The sequence below is a fragment of the Festucalex cinctus genome, chromosome 8 (assembly GCF_051991245.1).
Source record: "Festucalex cinctus isolate MCC-2025b chromosome 8, RoL_Fcin_1.0, whole genome shotgun sequence".
Lineage (NCBI taxonomy): Eukaryota > Metazoa > Chordata > Actinopteri > Syngnathiformes > Syngnathidae > Festucalex > Festucalex cinctus.
In genome coordinates, this window is record NC_135418.1 from 20,645,362 (window position 1) to 20,666,975 (window position 21,614).

Consider the following 21,614-nt stretch of genomic DNA (forward strand, 5'->3'; position numbering starts at 1 on the left):
CTTTTCAAATTAAGAACCATCTAATCTTTAACATGAAGTGACTTGTAAAATTTTGCACATTTTTAAAATTTTAAAATATAATTTGATCCGAGTCTCCACAAATATATGCATTATTACATTTGTCTGCTGCATTGCGACTGGAATTCGCTTAGTACAGGCTTTCCAAGTAAGGGGCGGTCAATAATCGTGCGTTGAAAAATAGTGGCATTAAAGGAACTTTTAATTAACGCACTAATTTTGACACCCCATATATATATATGTATATATATATACTTCATGTGCATATAAATAAAACGAATGGTGAAAGAGACGGCAGGATGCGAATGGCCAAGCAGTTCACAGAGGCTACATTTATTTCAAATGAATCAATTCGATACAATTTAAGGAATCACTTGTCGTCATACATTCTGAAGATGAGTAACACTGTCAGTTAAATGCATCATCCATTCATACAATATCTGACGCAAGTAAAATAAACCAAAATTTTGTTCCAGCCCTCTGATATATACGTGTTTATATCACAGCACCGTAGTGTTATACAAAGATCACACATATCAATAAGATAGCAAGTAAATTGCAAAAAAGCAAAATTGACAAAATTCCAAGCATATCAGTAAGATCATTTTATATTATTAAAAACACAAAATCAAGACGGTAACAATACTGTAAGAATCAGGGTTGGGAAGGGTTACATTAAAGATGTATTCCGATACAGTTACTAGTTACCTGTTTAAAAAAAATTGTAGCCAATAATGAAATCCAACTACCATAATATTAATGTAACTTGATTACTTTGAGTTACTTTTGGATAAGTCTGTGTGAATACAAAATATGCAAATAAAGACAAAAGAAATTAAATATCAATACCATCTATATTTAGACCAAGTTGTCTGGTCTTTTCGGTCTTTTTTTTTTTAAATTTTTTTTTTTAAATTATTATTATTATTTTTTAAATATTTTATAATGTAGGAGGAAGCCGGAGAACCCAAGGTTCAAATCCGGAACTTTTGAACTATGAGGCAGACATGCTAACCACTAGCGCACTATGCCGCCTAACTTCATAGCAATGCTTTTAAAACTTATGATCCAGTGTGTGTTATCAAGTGAAAATTGACTTATAAGTGGCTGTTTGTAATCCGGTGAAATAAACCAAACATTAAATTTCACTATGTAGTCTGATTATAGTACATATATATATATATATATATATATATATATATATATATATATATATATATATATATATATATATATATATATATATATATATATATATATATATATAAATTTTTCTGTAACTGTAGCGGAATAAAATCACCTTTTCTTTTTTTCTTTTCTTTTTTATCCCAATTACGTAACACCATTACATCATTCCGTCACTCCTCAACCCTGGTAAAGATACAACGTAATTACAAAAAATATATAATCCATTTAATGGTTACAAATATGTCCTCTGTGACAACCACAAGTTCTTCCCCATTGTGCAAATGTGGACAGTAGCTGGAGTCTGGACAAGGAGCCCTTCAGTGTTTGGACCACATTCGATTGCATAAAAAGATGATATGACACCCATAAGGCTTGCTTTCAAGATCAAGTTCCATCAAATTTGGTGATGGAGTGGACCAATGGCCACGGAAGAATTTTATTGCAGATCATCCAGCGGATTTGAACTTAAAAATGAAAAATGTGTGTAACTATTTTGCAAGGTGCATATTTTGGCGCAGATCCAATCAATGATTGGCCTTGTTTGCCACTCTTTCTGAATTTAGGAGTGAATGTTTTTGCTGAGTTTAGTTGGTCTGATTGCGTGTTAGTCGGATTCAGTTAAAAACAAATACATGAATTTTTGATGGCAATTTGTGGAGTCCTTAGATATATTTTTTTTAGGACTAATCCAATAAAATAGATAATAGCCCATTATGTTTTATTGTGGGAAAAAAAAAGGTGCAGAATATTGGCGACATTTTCTGAAGATAATTTGATGCAGATTCATATTCTACTAGGGAACATATATTTGTAATAATTTAAAATGGGTTAAGGCACTTTGAGGGAAATTGAAAAAGATCATTTGTCAGGACTCAAATGTTTTTCTTTAGTTTTTCAATATTTCAATGACAATGGATCTGCAATTATTGGAACCAGCCAGGTTCTGTGTTCTGTGTCCACAGTAGCTAAGCAGAAACAATTTTATCCTATCAAAGTCTAAAATTTTCAAAGCACCGCATATTATATTCATCATTGGGGTTGCTTTTGGCAACACTTTACAACCTTCCCTTTTTTTTTTTTAATAAAAAAAAAATCCCTTTATGTAAACCATCAAATATTGGAGGATAGGAATGGACAAACAATGAGGAATTGACTCCATGGTTGATTATTATCTAACCTGGTATAGCTTGAAAGGCGAACACCCGGTTGTGAATGTCAGCTTTGGTGTTGTAAAGATATTTAAAGTTGTTTGTTGTGCCTCGCAGTGTTCAATGGAAGTGCCCGATGTTTTCACATGATGTTTGTTTTGTGCGTCAAGTTGTGCAGTTCAAGTACTTTCTTGTCCGATTTGGGCGAGGGAAGATCTTCAGATGGAGTGCAGAGGATGCCAAACCGCTAACAAACAAGAAAGAATGTTGAATGTTTACAATTACTTGAAAAGGAAATAACCCATTTTAGGGCTAAATGTTTTGGGATGAATATAAATCAAATCCAAATTTTACCTGCCAAAGTGTCCCCGGAGTGGTAATCAGGTTGTACACCATCCATAAAGGAACATTGAGTGTGGAAGATAGCGTGAACCACCAGCCCAGAGCATAACCCCACCACGGATACTCAATGGTGTTGTTGAACTTCAGAGGTTTGTATTTGACCAAGGAGAAGATAAGAGTTCCCTGAAAACAGACAAGAAAAAGCAGTGGCTTAACCTTTATCCACCACATAAATATTCATCTTAAACTTTCTAACAATTCGTGACTTTTAATCTTCCTCGTCCCTCGTGCAACTAGCCACATGGCTAAACTGCAACTGCTAGCTAGCATCTAATAGCAACAACGGACAAATTAAAACTTGTTTCTGTTTTGTGTCAAGGATTCTAGCATAGTCTTTGTCTAGAACATTCTACATCAGCTACCAACACATGACATGTCTGTGATAATAACATTGTTTATGTAAAGCTTTTTATTCAAAATTGTATTTTTCACATGTATTTATGTCAAGCTAAAAGATAAAATTTCAACAATTTGATAGTCTAATCCTGATATATCCTGACTACTAATTCAAATCTACTCTTTATTGGCTGTGAATACATTTTTAATCATTTCATATAAGATTATGCTATTTGAATAATACATTATTATTATTATTATTTTTCTTACCTACAAACCAAGGATTTACTCAGCTATAATCCTCTAGGTGGCGCCACAGTGTAGTCCATGTATTCATAGCTGTTAATAATTTATTGTCAAAGTTCGATGATTGTTAATCAGTCGACCATGACTTGGCTTCAATCACATCCATTTTCTGATCCTTGCGATCTACTCTAACCTAATCAAACTTAATCCTTTTTCTTCTTAGTTGCGACTCACATCACAGTGTAAAAAAAAAAAAAAAGCCACAAATAATGGATGGATGGGAATATTTCCAGCATTTTCATAAAACCATGCTTTTCTTTTTTTTTTTTCATTAGAAGTGAAGAAGTAACACAATGGTCTCTGACTGAATATTATGATTGCTTTTGAAAAAAAAAAAATGTGAAGAAAATACCATCTGGAGACATTCTTTTTAACCCACATAGCAAGTGTTGCGTGTCAAAACTTGCAGAACCTGCCAGAGGTTGTTGACAGTTTCTGCAAGAAGTGGCCAGGCTATTTTCATCCATTATCATAAAACCAAAGTCGGTAAAATGAGAGTAATGTTAATCTTCAACAGAGTAAACTATTATTCCCTGTTTCAAAACAGTCAAGTTAGACCGACTTGTTTACTTACCATGCAGATTAGTGGGGTGATATATTTCAAGCAGTGTTTAATCAGTGGCAAAGGCCTGTATCCAATCATGTCCTCGATGTTGTCATAGAAACGATCCGCTCCTGTGGTCACGTGGTGAAACGATGGTGAGGAAGTTTGCTTGAGCCATTCGAACGTGAAATTTACCATACTGACCATAAACCCATCCAACACACACGGACTGAAGTAGGGCAAACAGCAGCAGAGTCATCCCGCTGCAGGCGTAGTAGTCAAACAACTGAAAGATGTACAATCCTCCCTGCGTGCGTGACAGGAGGCACCGTTAGAATGAAGGAATTGAAAGAAAAGTCAACAGAATTCCGCCTTACTTCAGTGACCATTACGAGGCCGACGAAGAAACAGAAAACACTGATGAGGAGAAGGAGGAGTTTGCGTCTATGGCCAACATGGAAGAAGGAAGGTTTCAGGTCACAAATGCCAGTTGCAAGAGCTTCCAGACCTACAAACTGAAAGAGAGACATGTATGTTACACACAGTACACATTTCATACACTATTCTGATTGCAATATCAAGTTATGACTTTTCGCTTTTTAAACTTTAGTGACAAAGACTGAGAACTATGTAGGACTCGATTGTGGAGGAACACATTCAATTGTTTTTCCTAAATGTATTTTTCCTGATTTTATCAGGTGTATGACACACTTTGGTGTTTAAGCACCTCCTTCTTTTGCAGAGATAGGAAATTAGCGAGTCACCTACATACAATGCCTACATAAAAAAAAAAAAGTTTTTCCCTTCGGACAGTTCGCTGGATTGGCCACTTAAGAATGCCTCGTTGTTCACCATGAGTGCGCGCCCGTCACGCAGAGAAAGGCAGAATAGCAAAGAGGGAAAATAAAAATCTGATGTGACATCCAGTGAAGTGTGCCTCATTGTTGGCCATGAGTGCACAGATGTCATGCAGAGAAGGCGGAGAGCTTAAAAGTTAGTAGTTAAAAAATTGTAAAATTCATTCTCCCTTATGAACTGTATTATTCATAATTATCCATTTTCTGAACCGCTTGCCCCTCACAAGGGTTGCGGTATTCATAATTATTTAATTATGATTAATTAACCAATTATTTAATGCAATTTATATATATATATATATATATATATATACATACATATATATATATATATATATATATATACATACATATACATATATATATATATATATATATATATAATTATTCATATTTGTATTTTATTGTTTTAGTTTTATAAATTGTTAAATCAATTATTACATGAAATATAAACAGATAAAAAATTAATACAGGGATTTTGATATACCAATTATGGGAAAAAAAACTGCTAAATTCTTGCAACAAATATGAAATGTAATAATAATAATAATAATAATAATAATAATAATAATGATAATAATAATAATAATAATTGTTATTGAGCGGCACGGTGGGATGACTGGTTAGCACGTCCGCCTCCCAGGACTGAGGACTCGGGTTTGAGTCCAGGCTCCGGCCTTACTGGGTGGAGTTTGCATGTTCTCCCCGTGCTCGCGTAGGTCTTCTCCGGGTACTCCGGTCTCCTCCCACATTCCAAAGACATGCATGGCAGGTTAATTGGGCGCTCCGAATTGTCCCTCGGTGTGCTTGTGAGTGTGGATGGTTGTTCGTCTCTGTGTGCCTTGCGATTGGCTGGCAACCAATTCAGGGTGTATCCCGCCTATTGCCCGAAGCCAGCTGGGATTGGCTCCAGCACCCCCCGCGGCCCTTGTGAGGAGCAAGCGGTTAAGAAAATGGATGGATGGATGGATAATTGTTGTTTTTGTAATCTGACTAAGGTTTTTCTTATCTTCCCATTAGCATGTGTGCTACACAATAGAAAAATGCACAACCTGACTGTCCAATCCAAGCAGGATGATCATGACGAAAAAGAAAATGGCCCAAATCTGCGGAAGGGGCATCATGGCCACGGCTCGAGGGTACGCGATGAAGGCCAGGCCGGGACCTGCAGCGAGAAAACGGTCCTTTTGTTTGAGTGTCATGCAATGCTTTGATCGAATTCCCTCACGGGTGCAGTTTGTGACGTCTTACCCGATTCCGCTACTTTGGATATGTCTGTGTTCTGCTCATAAGCCATGAAGCCAAGAACCGAGAAGATGGCAAAACCGGCCACGAAACTGGTCCCGCTGTTCAGGAGGCACAAGTAGACACAATCCCTAAAAAGAACAACAAAACTCATTTCACTTTGCTACTAAAGTCATATTTGGTGCCCTAAAAAAAATGTTCGATATTCAGCTCCTTACATACTGTGTCTCAACTTTGTGGTTTTGTTGATACTTTCCAGCCCATCAACGAACATTTGTTGCTTTCTGTAACACCCGCCCTCCACCCCAAGAAACAAAAGGGCCATTCAAACTGAACTACTTTTGATAGGCCGTAAAAACAAACCGCAATTGTGTTAATTTCCTAAAAAGAGTGTAAAACTGATGTTAGCGGTCTTTTTGTATTGTTTTCTATGCTTTTCTGTGGCTCCTCTGTTTGTTGTTTTTGGCTGTTTTTACTTTCTAAATTGCCATCATTTCCCCGTTTCCTTGGTTTCCTCTGTGGCCTTGTGTTGCGTCTGGAGTCAGCCAACTTTGCAAAGTGGGTCAGTTCTGTATACAGTGCGCTACTCCTTTTGTACGGCTATGTATATTCCTGAAACAGAACAGTGGCATGGGTTTGCGCAATGTTTACTTAAACAGGAGTATGTTTATGTATCAGGCTTTAAAAAGCCTTTGCAGCAGTAGTATGAGGGATTGACCCTCAGTGACCCTCAAGTCAAATCTGTTACAAATGGCCTGAGAGGCTTTTCTTAATAATATGGAGTTTTCTTAACAACACTTTGAAAGAATATTTGATCTCATTAGATTGTTCATGTGTACATAACAGTTTTTTATGTCAACTTACTTGTAACAGTTATTGTTGTACTTGTTATAACTACCAAGTGCCGTCAAACAGCCGATGCAAATAGCATAGGAATAAAAGATTTGCGTGCCAGCGTCCATCCAAACCTGCAAGACAAGGACATCAGAGGCAAACATTTAGCGACGGTGTCAGTGGAAAATGCTTCATGTTTGCCCGGTAACGTCCGACTGCAATGCAATCAATCATCATCAGCAGAAAAAAATAGTACATAAATGACCCAGCGGCCCACTCCCTGTTAGTCTTTTTTTTTTTTTTATAGGCACCACTGCAACACTTAGTCGAGGGAACTTTATTTTACTCTATACTCAAAAGTAACTTTACTGATGACAGTATTTGATTTTACAATTAACCTACCTTATTGATTGACATTAAACTAACTTGCTTGCTACTTGCCTGATTACTTTATTTTCAAAAGTAATTTAGAACCTTTATTTGCTTGCTTTTTAAAGTAACTTACTTTACTGATTACTTGAATTTAAAAGTACCTCACTGACTACTTGATTTTAAATGTAACTAACTTTACTGAGTACACATGATATTAAAAGTAACTTGGTAACTTTACTGATTACTTGAATTTAAAAATAACCCAATTGCTTTACCGATGACTAAAGTTCAAAAGTAACATCTAACGCAGCAGAATGGTTCGAGCCAGTCTCCTGAGGTCGCCTGTTTTCTGTTAAGAAATGATTGCAAACTTGACCACACGTACTCAGCAATCTTCCACTCACATGCACAACACATAGACAAACAAGTACACTGTGTTCCAACTATGCCTTGCATTTGCATTTTTAGGGTTGGAATACCCATGTAACTAGGGGCATGGAAAACCAAATAAATAGAAAGGGTGAGGAGAGGAATCTTCAGAGAGCGCAGGAGTGAATTGTGTCAGTCAGTTCCTCTCCTCTCTCCTCACGAGCCCTGAATTGTCTTCTCTCCTTTTTTGCGTCGTGTTTAATAGATGTCAAACAGGTAACCACAGGTAACCCTGACACTTAGTTACTTTACTGATTACTTATTTTTAAAAGTAATGTAGACAAGTTAAAACTCTGCTGAACATAAAAATGACAACTGGTTTTGCCAATACCTTATTTAGGCAAGTTTATTTGTATAGCATATTTCATACACAAGGCAACTCAATGAGCTTTACACAAGGAAAGACAACACATAAGCATCAACAAAAACAGTAGTTAATATTCAGAGGAAGAAGAGAAAATTAAAGTAAATTATAACATTTTCTAAAGGAACATACATTGACAATGTTAAAACACTATTCAACCAACTTTAAAAACATTTAGCGTAACGAGGTTTAAAATAATAATAAGAACACTTGGAAACACATCTGGTTGAGGATTAACATTATATAAAGTTCATATTGATGATGATGTGAGGCTGGTGTTTGTGAAACTTGTACTAAAGTGTAACTTGACAAGATCCTGCCTTTGTCTTCAGATTTTCGCCGTGATGGTGAATGTTTTGTTTCTTATTGTTTCTTTGTTACTTTGAGTCTTGATTTGTTGGGCTTTGGTTGATTTTGTATTTAGAATTTATTGTTTACTTCTTATTTATTTTTGGGAAATTCAATTCTTGCCTCCCTGCTTCCCTACACTTGGGTCGTCCACACGCCACCATGCAAACCTCGAAACCTGGCACAGGGTCAAACCATTTCAAAATTAATGTGTAACTTAGTCATTATGGGTTACTGTGTCTTGATGTTTCGCGTCACATGAAGTTAATTGGATTAAGAGGCTCATACCTGCGGATCAGCGAGGCGAGATGGTTCCGGGTAGAGGTAAAATTTGATGCCATCTATGGCCCCGGGCAGCGTCAGCCCACGGACAAGCAGCACGGCCAACATCACGTACGGAAACGTGGCCGTGAAGTACACAACCTGTCAGACCAAGTGGGAATTCTTATTTCTTAGAGTGCAATTTTTTTGTGCTGAATGTTATCCCAGTCAATAAAAACACTTTCCCCCACTGTGACAAGTAACTATTGACTTACAGTGACTCGTTTTCAAATATTTGTTCAATGCAGCAATATTTGCCAGCAAGGAAGGAAAAGCAGACGATCACATGATGAAAGTGGAACTAATCACAAGATTGAGTTCTGATGCAAGACAGACAGACAGAGACATACATACAGACTATAGTTTATGTGTAAAACAAATAAGCAAACATGTTAAAGACATCTACCTTTCCCGTGGACTTGACTCCTTTCCACACGCAAAAGTAACAAATGATCCAGGACAAAAGTAGACAAAGAGCCAACTCCCATCGCAAACCACCCAACTCTTGGACACTTCCCGTTACGTTCAGTACTCTTTTCCTGTGGATGGCATTTACATGAACATCAGGCACTTTTCTAGCTTCTTCTTCTTCTTTTCATTAAAGTGAAACGCAACCTTAAACATTTCTTGACAATAATATGTTATATGTGACCTTACTTGTATAAACATGTTATTCTGATTAATATTACATTTGTGGAATATGAGCTATAAAGCAAAATCCAGCCATTTTTAAGCATTTCAGGGGGCGGCCATTTTGCCACTTGCTGTCGACTGACGATGACATCACAGTTGCTCAAGGCTCAGGTAACAACCAATCACAGCTCACAGCAAGTGACAAAATGGCCACCCCATGAGATGGATAACTCATATTCCACTAACGCAATATTAACCAGAATATCGTATTTAGACTAGTGGGGCTGCATAGACCATATTATTGTCAAAACATTTTTTGTTTGGGTTGACTTCCCCTTAAATTTTTTTTTGATTGACTTACTCCCAAAACTCCCTCACAGGGGATGTTGCGTTTTCTGCCACCGTCCAGTTGAGAACACGTCTCTGACTGAACTCCACACACGTCTCTGTTGCAAAGACAGACATCAGACTCATTAAGCTCAATGCACAGTACATTCACGTAAGTTGTGCGCACAGGAGCTGCTACAGGATACCATATTTACTCATAAAATGGCCAGGTGCATTTATTTACTTCAACTGCAGAAGTGACCAAGGGTCTACAAGGGATAAAATGCATTTAAACATTTTATAATAATATGAGTCACACATTTTCAAAAACAGCTTAATATCACTAGAAAGTGCCTTTGGTGTCCTTCATGATCTGGAGGGAAAATGGGAATACTTTTTAGTGGCCCCAAGTATGTTGGGGGAGCTTGACTAATAGGCAATGCTAATAGCACATCTGCTTAATATAATGACAATGAGGTTCAATGGAAAATCTCATGGTGTGAAATGGGGAAGTCTCAAAGGCACTTTATGGTGATGTTGACAAACAAATAATAATGCTCTGTATAAGAAAATAGCCTATATCTGCTTAAACTGGAGTTTCATTTCCAACATTTGAGAGGTAGTTGATATGATCCACAATTTCATTCACCGACGAGATCTATTATATTACATACCTGTGTTCCAGCTGTTTCTGCAGCTGGCCCACGGAAGCTCAGAGCTGAAGGAAGAGAAGAGGTACAAGAATGCCCACGCCAATATGATGATGTAATAGATGCTGGAGTATAAAACTACCACCTGACTTCCATAACCCATTCCTAAAAGATTGGGGAAAAGAGAAGAAAACATTGATATTCCAAATTGAAATTAAACCTCCAAATCACGGCATCATACTGTATAATGGAGTTGCATTTTTTAACGAGTGCAACCTAACATCAAAGGTCAAACGACATGAAAACTGGATTATGACATTACTTGTTAACCTTAAAATACTGTACAACCCACTGAATGTCATTATGAAATAAATAAATGAATAAATAAAAGGATACCTAAATAAATAAATAAATTCTACTTTTGTCAATTCCAGGGAAAGTCTTGTAAATGAAAGTTGCAAACAAAGAAAGCGAGAAGGTAGCGCAACTATGCCGATTGCTCAGCTCAGATCTCACTGACGTGCAATATGTGGAGCGCAAGTATGACATTGCTTCACTTCAAAGACAACACTTTAGGCACCGGCTCACTTGTGAAATGCTTGTTTTGGGCGTTAAGAAAATATAGCAGACAGTTACAACTCTTGTTCTGTAAATAATTTGCAAATTGCAGATTTTCTTTTTCCACCAACACTGGGCACCGTAACATATTGCAAACCCCACAAATAGAATTGCTGTGAGTAGGAAAGGGATTACATCTGAATGAATATTTAAAGGGAAAATCAACCCCCGATTTTTTTTTTGGGACAATAATATATTTGATGCAGCCCCACTAGTCAAAATACGGTGTTTTGGTTAATATTGCATAAGTGGAATATAAGTTAAGCGGCAAAATCCAGCCGTTTTTATCCATCTCAGGGCCATTTTACCACTTGCTGCCACCTGAAGATGACATCACAGTTGCTCACTGGGTAACTGTGATGTCATCTTCAGTTGACCGCAAGTGGCAAAATGGCCGCTCCCCGAGATGGATAAAAACGGCTGGATTTTGCTTCACAACTCATATTCCAGAAATGTAATATTAATCAGAATGTCATGTTTAGACTAGTGAGGTCACATGTAACATATGGCCAAGAAATATCAGGTTGCCTTCCTCTTTAAAGTAAACTGCTGGCCATACAGTGCAGGATGACAAGTACAACAATTAGAATTTCCTCACAGCTCTTGCATTGGGTGTTATTTATGCAGTTTTATAAATTACTGTGGCTCGAGAGTGACTATTTACCTCCAAAGAGGGGACAGATTTGCTTCCAGCAGGTAATGGCGCCCTGTTTAGTGTACTGGCCGAGAGATGTCTCCAGCAGAAAAAGAGGGATGCCGCATGTAAAGAGGAAGAGCACATAAGGGATAAAGAACACCCCTGCGGAAAAAAAAGATTAGCATATATGTTATTATACATTCAATACAACAACACATATGGTAAAATCACAACAAATAGAAGCCACCCCTACAATGAAATGTGATTGATTCCAACTCACCGCCCCCATTCTTGTAGCACAGGTAAGGAAAGCGCCACACGTTTCCAAGGCCGATGATTTGTCCGGCGACTGCGAGGAGGAACTCCATCTTGTTGGACCACTCTCCTCTGGCCACAACGGTGGGTCCAGGCGAAGCGCTCTCCTTGCTCCTCTTGAGCATGACCTCAGGGTCATACGGCTTTTCCATGGCACTGCAACAATATGAGCCCAAGATAAGATTAGCAGAAGCATGGAATTCTTTAAATCCATACATCAAAGGGAAATATAAAACCAACACATGAGAAAAGAATGCTAGTGATATTCTGTGGACTATTTTTTAAAATGAAGTAGTCATATTTTCTAAGTGGTAGCAGTCACTGATCACCAGTGGGATGGACATGGCAATGTTAAATAAATTAAAACAAGCAGGAAATATTTACACAGGAACATAAAAACCAAACACCATAAACAACTGACAAACTGGACCTGGACGCATGACAGTCGAGTGTTATAAATACACTGAAGTACAGTGAGAGAAGTGGAGGCAGCTGAGCATGAGGAGAGGAAACTCGAGGGACTGCCAATGATGGCAAACAGCAGCTGACACATGGAGGCAAAAAGAGAACAGGAGCTTCCAGGAAATTGGCTAAAATGAAGCAACAATTACACAGTTATACTCATAAAAAGTAACCAACTACACCACGTGAAATAAATTTGATGAGGAAAACAAAAATTTTAATACGCTATAAACTGAAGCTATCTGCAGGCGTGCAAATTATGGAAAATATTTGTTACTGATATAATACTAGGCCGATATCCAAACATCACGATACGATATCATCACGATATGAAGGTCACGATACGATAATTGTCATGATATTGTGGGGGGTTGGCGATAATTAAAAAAGATCACTATATTGTAAAAAAAATAAAAAATAAAAAATACTCATACTAAAAAAAGCACAATAATGTGCTTTTGTACATAACCGCAATGCATATAAACCACCTACAATCTCTAATAACAATTTTGAGGCACTGACTTGCTAATGCAAGCACACATTGATCGCTTCACAAGCAAATTAAGTTCCCCTTCATCTGACAATTAGCATAGATTTTAAACATAGAAGTCCAAAACATCTTTAATGAATATTACATTGCACTAATAAACTAGCCACTAGAGGGTGCTATAACTGCACAAATGGAAATCAACCTGACAAATGTGTTCCTTTTAAATATTGTGTACATGACGACAAGGATATTGTGGCAGTTTTAATATCACGATATTGCCCATATCGTGACATCCCTAATTGTTAGGTCCAACATGTCATGTGATGACGTTCCCATTTTAACAGCTCTGCTCCAAAATAAAAACATTTTAAAAAAGCATCATAATTTTTTTCTTTTTCTGCTTTAAAGATGCACGTCGTTTTGTGAGATTTTGATACTTGCTTTCGCAGAACAGTAATTTCAGTCTTGACGATGCAAATGGAACTTTTGGCATTGTGAACACAATGACCGCAGTCTTGTCACAGCGGGTCACCAGCGGGTCAAAGCCGCTTGGCAACAGAGGGACATTCTCCTCAATGTTGCTTTTGTGTGCCTGCTTTGGCTTAAGTGTGGGAGCGTGGCAAATTTTCCTGCAAATATGTGCGCGACTACGCTGCACAAAATGATGTATAGACCACAGTGACCTCATAAGCCGCAACAATGAGGTCAGCGGCGGCCTAATAAAGAATGTGACATCGGAACAGACTTTGACCTGACTACACCTGCTGCAGTCAACACATTGAGCTCAAAGGATCTTTTAAGTTCTCCCACTGATGAAGGAGGAGATCAATCGTCAGCATGTGTCCACCGCCATGCTACGAATAGTGGAAATCGACAAATACGTGATATATTCCAAAGAAGACCTTTTAATCGCCTACGGATGCCACAAGATGGCGCCAAAACACTTTTGATTTTAATTAGACAAGGCTATGGCTTGACTACATGAGCATCCTCTCACTTCCGCATTGGTCCTGCCCTAACATGCCTAAAGATGGCACCAAAGAAATATTATTTTATGAGATATGGCTTTGGCATGGGCATAAAATGAGAAAATATGTAATAACATACAATAATTTGAAGGCTACAGCAGTGCGAAACACCAAAAAATAGCCTATATATTTTATTTGCATGGAAAATTGTTAACCCAGAGGATGAAGCCACTGGTCAGATAATAGCTTTCCAATTGTGATAGAATGTGGCCCATTAGCATTAGCATCTAGCTTTGGTGCGCTCTGATTGAGGACATTTGAGGACAGATTTATTTAAATTTATTGAGTTTATTTGCAGCTCAGCAGTCAGCTCACAATACTATTTATTTGACATGTTGGATATCTTCTTTGCACCTTTTCTTCTGCTATATAAGTCATGTACGTTATTACATGGGCGCCACCCGGTGTTCAGACTGAGACATGACAGTTGACTTAAACGGTGAGTAACTTGTAAAACTGATTAAATGGTAGATATTCATAAGTGTTACTTGAAGCACACTTGTATTCAATTTAATTCTTTGCATTTGTGCTGAAAAGAAGTTATACGATCATATATATTTACTGGGACCTTTACCAGCCAGTGAATATTTGTTTGATTTAACGGCTAATTTAATAGTCATACGCCATCATTATTTTTGCAGTTTTCTTTTTCCTCTCAAAACCGCCTCATTTGCCGATGTTCCTGCTGACCATCTGCCTGTCTGTGACACACATGCGCAGTTGTGGTAATCTGGGTCATCCGTGATGTATTGTAAACAAAGCACTGTGGCCAGTTTCATGGCTAACCAGTGTTAGCAACAGAGTCCGAAAGACAAAATGCTTTTTGCACGATGCAAACCTGCCTTTCATGGCAGCGCGAGGGTGAAAGAAAATTGTGGCTCATGTCTGGTTATCTTATCTTAGCAGACACAGTTATAGTGTGTAATTGATGTGTTGCTTGTAACACAAGGTCATGTTTGGTTATGCTAACATGCTATAGCGTTTAATAGTTACGTTTTGCAGATTCGTTTAATATTTCTTAAATCATACATACTAGTGAAACAAAGCAAAACTTTTTGGATTGAAAATGTTAAATAAAACAAAACAAAATCCTGTTTATTTTTAGTTTTCCTTAGAACTGTGCCATTACTTAATTCTACTCATCTGATTTCACTGTCTTCTACATTAAAATTATGCTTGATGCCTAAGAAGAGTGAAAAATGTTTACATGTATATCTTTTTGTATTTATAGATACTTTCAAAGTATTCATTACGCATAATTGCATTGTGTATAATTTTTGGTTCCATTTCAAAATGCACTGAACATTTACAGCTACAAATATTAAGGCCACTTGAAGTTGCACCATCATTTATAAACGTGTCAGGAATGTGGGTACAAGCTGCAAAGTTCAGCAAAAGTTGAATGTACTACATCATCTTGTCTTGATTTTGTTTGCTGTAAACTAACGCTGTTTGTGTAGGAGCAGCTGCTTGTTGATGCCAAATGCGGCCATTTATATGATCTGATTAGTTGACTAATCATGACTACTACCGACCCCAAGTGGACAAAAATAATACCTGAACCTCACATGCATATACTGTATTGTTTGTTGGTTCTAAAGTGCATGCATAAAGCTGTTAAATATTTATATATAATACCGTAAATATATGATCCCTACTTCGTGAATTTCCTCGATAAACAAGATTTTACTCTAACTCACTCTGTGCCAAAAAATGGAAAATGGAAAAGACTGAAGAGGAAAAGAACGTAATGAAACATATTAACCATGTGACTATATAACTTATTGGCTAATGTTTACTGACTGTGGACGGTTTGTAATTTTGGCAATCCATTACATGCACTGAGTTATAATAGTAAATAGAACAAGTACTTAGAATTGTATGGTAAAAATTAATGTTGTTTCCCCCCCCCGCAACTCCAGTATATTGTTGTTTATTGTATCTTTTATTTAATGTATGGAGCTGTTGTGAAAATTTTTTAGCATTGGAAGCAGAGTACCGACTTGTGGCATTTTTATATTCTCCCTGTGCTTGTGTAATCTGCTTTTCTATCGCATTCCAGAAACATGCATGTTACATTCTATTGAGGACTCTAAATTGTCCATAGGCATGAATGAGAGTGTGAATGGTTTGTCTATATAGTATACGCCCTACAACTGGCCGCAGGCCAGCCAAGGGCGCGCCCCTTAGCCTTGAGCCAGCGGGGGTAAGCTTAAGCACACCCACCACTCGAGTGGTGATCAAAGATGCATCGAGGATTGATGGATGAAGGAATTTAAACAATTCCTAGAAAAAACTCATGGCAGAGAAGATGCTGGTGTCATTGCTGGTAAATTGGCAATTTTTGGTGTTTATTTTAGAAATTTAACAACAATATTAAACAGATGATATTACTATTATTAATTTATTTATTTGATTGTTTTTACATTTTTTAATCCAGACCATCTCATTATATTTTTTTTATAATCATTATACGCCATCTCTTGTTAAAGCCGGCAATTCCATTCTCAATGACACCACAAGTAAGCTCTGCCTCTTGTTAAACTATTTATTGCGCTGTAAATACATACGTTGTAAAACAACTACAACGAGGATTTGAGCTCAAGCGCAGCTAACAAGCTCAGGAAATTCCCCTCAGGCTCAACCACTGCAGCTGATCCGACACGGTGAATTTGCATGCTCATTTTTTAAATCTTTTGTACTTGTAAATAAAAAAAAAAAAGAAAATGAAAAAGAAAAGAAAAGATTTGATTCTCTTCGGTCCTCGGAAAAAACAAAATGATGCAATACTGTACTTGTTTCAAGCCTTCCTGTTAAACTGTCACTACTGTACAGTTTGTAGTGTACATTTTTTAAACATTTACCACATTGGCATGTACAGCAGATTAGCCTCACTTGAACTAGGGTCTTTAATTTGGAGGCTATGGATATTGAAGGACACTGGCTTTTAGTAAACTTCTATGGGTTTGTTGATGAATGCACATTTTTATACTTTAATGATTTACTGTGCATTGTAGAGCACTTTGCAACTTGTTTCAAAAATGCTAGAGAAATAAACGTATTATTATTTTTTTATATATGGTACTGTGTCTGCTCGAGGCCAGTCAGATTAACAATAATCTGCTTGGCCACTAAAATTCAGTTTTCACATCTATAGTGCACTGGTCCATGCAAACTCGCATCATTCACTCATCACTGCTCCCTTCAAAGAAAAAAAAAAGCTGGTTGTTTTTTAAGAGAAAAAAAAAAGCAAATTCACAAAACTGCCTATCTGGGCAGCGCAGATGTTAAAATATCGAAGCGCTCGTCACAGCATGTCGCAGAGGCCACGGTTTGCCGCAGCTGTTGTCCGAAAGGACAGCTTGAAAACAACATTCTCAGAGCAACTTTTTTTAATCAGTCCCCTATGCTGCTGACACTCGTCGAGAAGGAGGCGACTTCCCGCTGAGCAGACCCTAAAAAGGACACCGCAACAACACGAGATGAGAGATGAGTTTCTCTCTGTTTCCAGCCGTCATATCCTTCAGTTGACAGGGATCGCATACAGAATCCATTTTTGGTATTGTGTTACCATCTGGGCATGATTTGTATGTACTACTGCAAATTAACTTCAACAACTTAACTGGGATGTTTATCATCAGTTTTAATGTAATATAATGTAATAGTTTCACATCAGGGTCTCCCAGAAAAATATGTCATTGTCTACTGATAATAATGTTAAATTAACAAATGTCTGGTAATATTTGTTGCATTTATGTAAGCTGTTTTCGTTAAAATATATTTTGTTCATTGTTTTACCGGTAATGACTTACTCAGCACAAAAGTTTGCCCACCTCAGCGCTAGTGTCTTTATGAGTTATGACTCTTGCCTCTCATGGTCCAAGACGAAGAAGTTTGCTTTCTGCTAAACAACAGAGTGCATGAACCTAAACATGAACTTTGTTTTTATCTATTTAGGACAATGGAAATTAAATTCTTTCAGTGATTAGATGTCTTATTAGCGTTCAGTCAGTGGATGAAGGTCAGATACAGAAGAACAAAACGGCTAGGGTTTTGCATTAAGAGTAAATATGCTCTGATTTCTGTAGTCCCTCGTGAAAGCAAAAAGATTATCGTTTATGTTTGATCAAAATAAGACATTTGCAAACATTTGCTTTTACTCTGGAAAACCATGAAAATCTTAAATTTGTGTGAGAAAAAAAAAATCGAAAATATGCGAATTTAAAAAGTGGCAAATTTGCGAATTTCTAAAGTGGCAAATTTGCGGGTTTATGAAGTGGCACATTTGCGAGAAAAAAAACAAACAAACTCAGAAACTTACGAGAAATGCACGTAACGTACTACTCGGATGTTTGTGCCAATACTTTTCGGTCGGGTTTTCAAATAAGGAGATATTAATTAATTACTTCAGCAGAGATTCAACCATAAAGTTATAAAGAACCGCGGCTGTCATGACAAGTTTGCTCTATATTATTTGTTTGGTTGTTTACTTTATATAGTGGCAAATTTGTGAGTTATTTTCTTGGAATATTACTTCCCTCTGAAAAATATATATTTATATACGTGGCCCTAATACGCCGTCGTACTAAACAATAATAAATACCACTTTTTCAGACCAATACAATTACGTGTACTCAATTCTTCAGGAGTCCCAATGCCAATACCAAGTACTGATATCACAAGTGCTTTTTACATAAAGAAAGAGCTATATATTCCAATATAACATTTCCCTTAAATTTGCTTGAACTTAACGGCAATTTTCTATTCTTCTAATTTTTATTTTGTAGTTCCTGATTAGAAAGTACTGATACCTTGCCCGATACCTGGTATCAATACTCGCCCATCCTTAATGATTAAGCCACAAGACATGGTTAATAAACAGTAATTGGGGAAAGGGGTTTTGTAATACACTTGACAGCAATCTAACATTTTATCAAATTATTTGATTACTGTAATCAATGAAATAATCCATAGAATCATCCATCCATCCATCCATCCATTTTCCTGACCGCTTGTTCCTCACAAGGGTCGCAGGGGTGCTGGAGCCTATCTCAGCTGGCTTTGGGCAGTAGGCGGATGACACCCTGAAGTGGTTGCCAGCCAATCGCAGGGCACACAGAGACGAACAACCATCCACACTCACAAGCACACCTAGGAACAATTCAGAGCGGCCAATTAACCTGCCATGCATGTCTTTGGAATGTGGGAGGAGACCGGAGTACCCGGAGAAGACCCACGCAGGCACGGGGGGAACATGCAAACGCCACCCAGGAAGGCTGAAACCTGGACTCGAACCCGAGTCCTCATTACTGGGAGGAGGACATGCTAAGCAGTCATCCACCGCGCCGCCCGATAGAATTATCGATTCTAAACATTCACTAATGACAACCCTAGTTGTGATGGTGCTGATGCTGCCTTTCAGTTTCCTCTGAGACTGTGTCAACAGTTCATTTACAACAGTTTACAAAGGCCAATGTCACAAATCATGATCACATGTTTTGAATTGCAAAAACACAGATCGAACAAACAATGCAGGATTAGCTAACTTGAGTGACTACCTAGAAATGAGTAGCTATGTGTCACCACCTCTAGTTGATAAATGACTTTTTTTTGTGTTGATGAGAAACAATCCAAGCAAGACTCAACATGGCCTTAAGACTGTCCGTGTGACGTTCGACTGAGCATGTGATTCTGTCATCAGCCTGTATCTATTTCGACTTGACTCACAAACCAAACTTCATCAACTTGGCAGGGCTTGGAATACCTTTTTATTTTTACAAGCCTGGCACGACTGGGAGGCAAAATGATCCCAATTTTCTCTGACTGTCAAATCATCCACACTATGTAGAGTTGAGCAGCTGTTGATCCTCTTAGAATAGCATCAATACATCACATTAAATCAAATTTGGCCTGTTTAAAACATTTTTTTCCTCACAAATTTTTGGTGTAGCATTATTTAAGTAGCTATTTGTACAGCATAAATTTGTTACTACTTGAGTATGTGCAACAGCGTACTATAATGGTTTCCAAAAGAATGCACTCACTGAGATGTTATTCTAAACAAGTGAAATAACCGCTCCCGCTGCTGGGTAGCCAGTAACCTTTGCCCTACATAATGTGGCAACAAGCGCCAAGAATAAGTGCACAAGCGCACAAAAGCCCAGCTGCTCCTCGAAACTTGTGTCCCCAACTAAAATCACGCATATTCACAGCCACAGTGCGTACACATCACTCGCAGAAGGGAAAAAAAAAAAAAGCGAGTGGCCTGATCGAAAAGGCGAAGACGGTACCTGAGAAAGGCGCTCACGACGTCAGCAGTCTGCAGTTGGCGTGTGGCACTTCATTCATCCTGAGTTGGCCCTCATCTGAATGCAAGTAGGTGTAGCTGTGATAAGGGCAAGCCTGCGGGGCGAATGTTGCACATGTGATAAAGAGAGAAAGCACCGTGGGCTGGATGGGAGACAAGAGGAGGCGAGGTGGGAGGAGGTGGGGGTTAGAAAGGAGGGGGACATGGTTGTGTTTTAGAGACTGGAAGGCGGGATCTATTCAGTAAGGCCGCATGGTCTGGTTAACTTGAGACTTTTGAGCCAATTTGGAAGAATCCATGATTCTTTTTTTTCTTTCCATGTTCAATTGGCCATCAAAAAAAAAGAAAAGAAAAAGTAGCTCCTCCGCACAGGTAAGGTAATAAATAGCACTATAAAAAACAAACAACAGTGATGTCAGATACTGCATATTTTGCTATCAATCCGGTCAATACAGATACATCATCAAATTAAGTTAAGTTAATTTTCATGATTTTTAAGTGTTTTTGTGACGTTAAAAGCCAGGATAACATTAGGACAAAGTTTATTGGTCAATAGAAAATGTAACTTCCCCCCCCCATTCCTTGTCATGTCTGGATTTCTTTTTCATTCTTTTTCATGAAGTGTGCAAAGTGATCAGTGGATAACATTATTTTTTCAAAAATTAATCAAAAATTAAATAAATAAATAAATAAATCCTCCCTTTATTGCACTTACTTTCTGTCTCAAAATACACCATGAGTAATTCATGTGACAGTAAACTTCAACTGGGAGTGGCCTTGAAAAAAAAAAAAAAAAATATATATATATATATATATATATATATATATATATATATATATATATATATATATATATATATATATATATATGTCAAAGTGATGCTTATTGTGAAGTGAATATGAGTAAGTTGAGTTCATTGCTGATGCAGTGCTCGTGTCCGCACCCACAAGTTCGAACTAATAAGCGTTCTAATTTGGAAGTTAGGAAACTCATATCTCAAGGCGCCACTGTATATTAAGCTACTAGCTACTCGGAAAACAGTTAGGGCTAACCATACAGTCTAAGCATGTTCATTTTTTTTTCAACAGCAAATATTTATGCTCAATGTGAACACCAAGTTTGTCCGAGCCTGTACAAAAAGAAAAGCCACTGCTTATGTTGAGTGTTTGTATAAGGTGCTAGCCACAAAAAAAAAAAAAAAAAAATGACAAGAAGACTTTCCACTGCACCAGATAAGATAACGGTTAGCCTTGCTACTTCCATTTCCTCTTTTATCTTCCTCTACTATGCTGCCTCTTACAGATCAGTCTCGGTACTACAGGTACATTCGGGCAAGGAGACTCAAGATTTTTGGTGGCGGTATTGTTATTAAAGTGTGCTATGCTGTATTGGTCGTCACCAATACACCTCACAGTACTGAATTGGTGGTGTCTC

General features: G+C 37.6%; 1 pseudogene across 1 annotated transcript; it reads right to left on the reverse strand.

The window, feature by feature from the left end:
• Positions 1-328: 328 nt before the first annotated feature.
• On the reverse strand, positions 329-20,216 carry LOC144023547 (sodium- and chloride-dependent GABA transporter 2-like; annotated as a pseudogene). Its single transcript, XR_013284570.1, has 15 exons — positions 20,163-20,216; positions 11,858-12,048; positions 11,605-11,739; positions 10,347-10,487; positions 9,707-9,791; positions 9,119-9,251; positions 8,680-8,814; positions 6,909-7,012; positions 6,051-6,175; positions 5,852-5,964; positions 4,320-4,457; positions 4,147-4,249; positions 3,973-4,073; positions 2,709-2,879; positions 329-2,601 (listed from the first exon to the last, which is right to left on the reverse strand). The product of XR_013284570.1 is annotated as a sodium- and chloride-dependent GABA transporter 2-like (transcript).
• Positions 20,217-21,614: the final 1,398 nt, after the last annotated feature.